This window comes from Cyprinus carpio, chromosome A1 (genome assembly GCF_018340385.1).
Source record: "Cyprinus carpio isolate SPL01 chromosome A1, ASM1834038v1, whole genome shotgun sequence".
In the NCBI taxonomy this organism is placed as follows: domain Eukaryota; kingdom Metazoa; phylum Chordata; class Actinopteri; order Cypriniformes; family Cyprinidae; genus Cyprinus; species Cyprinus carpio.
Genome location: NC_056572.1, coordinates 32,079,674 through 32,085,156, shown reverse-complemented (window position 1 = coordinate 32,085,156; position 5,483 = coordinate 32,079,674). Strand labels below are relative to the sequence as shown.

Genomic DNA, 5,483 nt, shown 5'->3' with positions numbered 1-5,483 from the left:
GACTCTATTGGTTCAGTTCACTCTGAATTGCACAAAAGTTGTTAAAAAAAAATCAAGATTGATAAAAATGTGACACAAAAATTCTAAGCATGGAAATGCCCCCCAAAAAACTGTGTACTTTCTTCACTGAGGTTGAATCTTTGTCACTGACACCGGGTTCTTTATCACTGACTCCGGACTGGAGCTTCGGTTGTCATGACTGTCAAAATGACAGCTGACAGATGAACATGATAACTTCATGCAACGAGCACAGCAGATGTATTTACCTCAGAGAAAAAAGCACATATGTTGTATTTCATGCTATGTTTTTATTAATCTTAAATGTTCACAACTTGTGTGCTTTTCCTGGTTGAGTTAGACTGAATTGCTTTGCTAATAGAGTCTCATGAACGCACATTCATGCACAGAGACCAACAGTCAGGTAAATAAATGATGACATAATTATTTTTTTTTTTGGGAGAAATAACCCTTAAAACAAATCGTTCACCTGAATTGTTATTTACTTATACTCGTGCCGTTCTACAGACACCATGTAAGACATGTATGTCATACAGGTTTGGAACCACATGAGGATAAAAAAAAATTATGACAGAATTTTTGGGTAAATGCTTTGAGTGAACTATTATTGTATTGTAATTGATACTTGTCTCTGATATTTCACCCGTTAATAATATTTTTGATAAATGGATGTGAAATGATTCTGTTTTCTTTTCTCCAAAATTCAAAAAAAGCACTTTTGTGATGCTGCAAGTGGGAGTGGATTTCTTGCTTAGCTGGAAACTGCAGAGAACCACGTCTTGTCGTCCTGAAAGAAAGAAAGAGACTACTTTCTCCAAGGAGGTCCAAACGCCACTGGCACAGACTTTGTTCAGTGATCAGTAAACTACATTCAGCCAGGGCCGTCCTTAGGGGGGGTGCAACTGGTGCGGTCGCACCGGGCCCCGCACTTGAGGGGTAAACGGACTGAATGAGCCCCCCCTCCGCCAACCTGGGAACGCTCCCTACTTCACACCGGGCCCCGAATCAGCTAAGTACGGCACTGCATTCATGGTTGATGGTAATGAATGAGATGCTTTGGTTTAAAGCAGATAAATGTAAGCACCTATAAACCTGATTAAATTGAGAATACATATGGACCAAATACGTTTTTTGTGCCTTTGCACTGATTTGCTTTGACATTGTTTAAATTGTTGTAAAGAATGTTATTTATATGTATTGAAAACACTGAATGTGAAGACATTTTGGTGCAGGGAAAAAGTTTCAATTAAAATAAATAAATGTGTAAACATGCATTGTTTTGTGGATTAATTTATCTATTTCTCTCTCTCTCTCTCTCTCGCTCTCTCTATATATATAGAAAATGTTTTTTGTTGTTGTTGTGTTTAAAACACTTATTTCAGTGTTGTTATTTAACTCTAATAGTGTTAAATTTTAACACCATAATAGTGTTGGCAATATCAACTACTTATTTCAGTGTTGTTATTTAACTCTAATAGTGTTAAATTTTAACACCATAATAGTGTTGGCAATATCAACTACTTATTTCAGTGTTGTTATTTAACTCCAATAGTGTTATATTTTAACACCGTATTGGTGTTGAAAGTGTCAACACTTTTGAAAGTGTTACTTTAACACTTGTCTGGTGGTATCCATATATACACTTACAAAGTGTTAAATTTAACTCTATTGGTGTTAAATTTCCGGTTTCAGACAGCTGAAAGAGGAACTATGCTATAGAAACGTTCGTTAGTTTGACCTACAGGTTGTACGTGTGTATGCAGAAAGATTATAGCGTGTGTGTGTGTGTGTTTCTGCTTTGATGAACAGAAACTCATCAGTGTGGAAAGAGAAACTTATGCAGAAAGATTATAGCAGGGAGGGCAGATAATGAGATTTCGATTAAAGCTACTTTGTACTGTATAAAAATTATTTAGACTATATAATGGGCCTGTATTACATTCTCACTCATATTATAAATTATTCATATTAAAATCAATTTTTAGCATGGAATACAATGTATAGTTTTTATTATATTAAATATATTCTTCTTGACAGTTTACATTGAGTCAACTGTTTAAATGGTGAGGCTGTGAATGTGGCCCCCAATATTCAGATTAATGTTTGATCTATATGTTTTTTAAAAGATAGATTCTTGTTTCCCTTGACTTGAAATATATATAAATATCATTGTGATAAATCTTTTTTTTTAAATCCAATGATAAGCAAAGCTCAACGTCATGTCTTACATTTCTATAAATATAGAAATATAGTGTAGTGTGACAACAGTAGTGTGACTGTATCTTTTGTAAGATGAGAAAACACATAGATCATAGTATATTTATAAAGGCATAGAGTCACACGAATTAACTTTGTTGTATTGAATGTTATAAACTGGTGTTTAAAATTAGCATGCATGTCTATATAAGTCACTGTTATACTTCAGTAAACATTTAGGTTTATTTTTAAAAGTCAATTTCTATATCAGACCTTTATGTTGTATCTACAAAAACTGACCAACTGTTACTGTCCAGGAAAAAAATGTACAATTCAGTGAACACATACCTATTGGCTTTTTTGTGAAAACATACCCCAAGGCTAAAGGGGAGTTTTGTGTACCAGTTTGTGTCAGGTTCAGTATTAGTTGCATTTATCTGTGCATGGAATGAGTTATTCAAAGTTAAAATATGAATCAAAGCTGAATAAATAATAAAGACCTTAGTTCTTCCATAGTTAAACTGGAAGAAAGAGAGAGAGAGAGAGAGAGAGAGAGAGAGAGAGAGAGAGAGAGAGCAGTTGACTTCAGGAAATAGAAAGCAGACAGAGAGTATGAGTGTGTTCTACATAACTTTTGCTCAGCATTAGAGGTTGATCACATTTATCTAACAATTAAAAACATACAAAAATATCATCATTTTGACACAATCTTGATATTATCACTAAACTATAATGTCTCACTCATATTCACATTTCATATATATTTAATAGCATAAATATTAATCACATTAAAATGTATTATAATTCATTCAGGTTTAGAATTTATAATATTTAATATTAAACATATAGCAAAGTTAATAGACAAGTTAAATTAAATTAAAATAATATCATACAAGTCAATGGTTTTTGGACTTTTATTTCAAGGTAATACAGTCAAACAATATATAATACAGTATATGTCAAACAATAAGCACAACTAATATGAATAAAGAAACTAAATGACTATAAATCCGGGCATAACCACTGAAGACATTGATTGGGATGTGTCGCCCAATATTCAAATAACTATTAATAGTAATATTTTTCCTTAGTTTTACTTTAAAGATTAAAAAGTATGCAGTAATAAACATACAGTCTTGTTTCATATAATTAACATGTAAAAACATGTAATTCATTGTATTCAAATCAATAAACAGCTCATCCAAAAGAGACAAGCACCTAATGACAGCTGTGTAATTAGCTAGAATAACAAACAACAGTGGATGAAAACTATATTTTCAATGTTTAAAAAACCAGACAATAGCTGCAATAACAATCACAGCAATCAATACACAAGAGAACAGAGAGCAGCATTTTTTACAAGTGGACTGACTCTGCCCTGGCTGAGGTATATCTATAAATGTATGTTCAGAACGATTCGTGCATCCTCTGAGGAAATCTTCACGGTTCAAGTCTTGAAATTCTTTGATGAGTTCAGTGCTAATACAGTAGGTGTGATTCTGGTCAAAGTTTGCCTGATCTGAGTGCTGTGTCACATAAATCTCCTCAAATCTTTTCCATCTTGAGTCAAAGGAAACAATGATGCGATCTTTGTTGCTGCTGTCTGAATATCCAGTGTAATTCTCAGTGACATAACCAGGCAGTAAGACAGCATTGTGCAGGTTGCCGACTTCATAGTATGGTAGATTAAATTTAGGAAGAAGATTATCGATATTATAGAATCGGTGGAAACCAAACGCTCCATTTTCAGGGTTGTACTGTGCAATCATATGACTGTTAGAGTCAATCCGAACACAATCATGAGCAAACCACCACAACAAGTTCAGACCGTGTCTGGGATGCGGCTGACCAAATCCGGTCTGTCTCAGATCAGACAAGTCATACAGGGTTCTCATCATATTCCTGACAATCCTGTTTAAAAAAAGACAAATTTTGCTTAATAGCACACTTGCAATTATCTTTTTTTTAGTATGCAATATACAATAAAAAACAGTAACGTCAAAACAAAAAGGACCATACAGGGGCGTTTAAAAAAGTTAAATTATACAGTTATTTTCATTATTTTGATACAACACATCTTCAGATATTGGTCACTTACTCAGATCTCTTCAGCAGTAGAAAGACTGGTCCTTTGAGATTCTGGAGTGAGATGAGTGAGGTAAGTTAAAAATCTTGTGTAAAGATGTATTCTTCAAGATCTTGGCAATGACTGAGGTGATTTGAATTTCCTTCTTCTAACAGAGCATCGCTGAAAAGCATGTGGAAGAGAAATACAGGTGATGGAAAACACCCCCCAAAAACAGTCCACACTTTTATAGTTGGTAAAAGCAAAAATTCACAAACAACAGAAAACAACCGAGTTTGTCTTTTGTAAAAAAACAAACAAACAAACAAAAAACACTTTATTAGAGCAAGAGAGACAAAAAGCACAACTTTTTCTTTGACAATTGTCAAATTGTTACTTACACTTATTGCAGGAATGTATTTGTGCTGGTGTTGAGGAGAATGAAAAGCTCCTTTCAGCTGAACCAGATACTGTGTGTGTATCCTTCTAATACCACCAACTTTGACTTCCCTGTAGTAGGAAGCAAGGCTTTATGTTGATAGACAGAGAGATGGACAGATAGAGAGAGAGATTCTATAGGTTATATGCAAATGTAGTACATTTTGGTCCAGAGTGCGTCATTGTTGATAACAATGCATATTTGCTCATGTCACTAAACTATAGGAACTATGCTATAGAAACGTTTGTTAGTTGACCTACAGGTTGTGCGTGTGTGTGTGTGTGTGTGTGTGTGTGTGTTTCTGCTTTGATGAACAGAAACTCATCAGTGTGGAAAGAGAAACTTATGCAGAAAGATTATAGCAGGGAGGGCAGATAATGATATTTCGATTAAAGCTACTTTATACTGTATAAAAACTACTTTAGACTATATAATGGGCCTGTATTACATTCTCAATCATATTATAAATTATTCATATTAAAATCAATTTTTAGCATGGAATACAATGTATAGTTTTTATTATATTAAATATATTCTTCTTGACAGTTTACATCGAGTCAGCTGTTTAAACGGTGAGGCTGTGAATGTGTCCCCCAATATTCAGATTAATGTTTGATCTATATGTTTTTTAAAAGATAGATTCTTGTTTCCCTTGACTTGAAATATATATAAATATCATTGTGATAAATCTTTTTTTTAATCCAGTGGTAAGCAAAGCTCAACGTCATGTCTTACATTTCTATAAATATACAGTATGAGCATATC

At 33.6% G+C, this 5,483-nt stretch overlaps 1 long non-coding RNA gene across 1 annotated transcript; it reads right to left on the bottom strand.

Moving 5' to 3' along the window:
• Positions 1-3,114: 3,114 nt before the first annotated feature.
• On the bottom strand, positions 3,115-4,987 carry LOC109054503. The gene is made up of 3 exons (XR_002011869.2): positions 4,681-4,987; positions 4,313-4,462; positions 3,115-4,125 (listed from the first exon to the last, which is right to left on the bottom strand). It is a non-coding gene; the product is annotated as an uncharacterized LOC109054503 (long non-coding RNA).
• Positions 4,988-5,483: the final 496 nt, after the last annotated feature.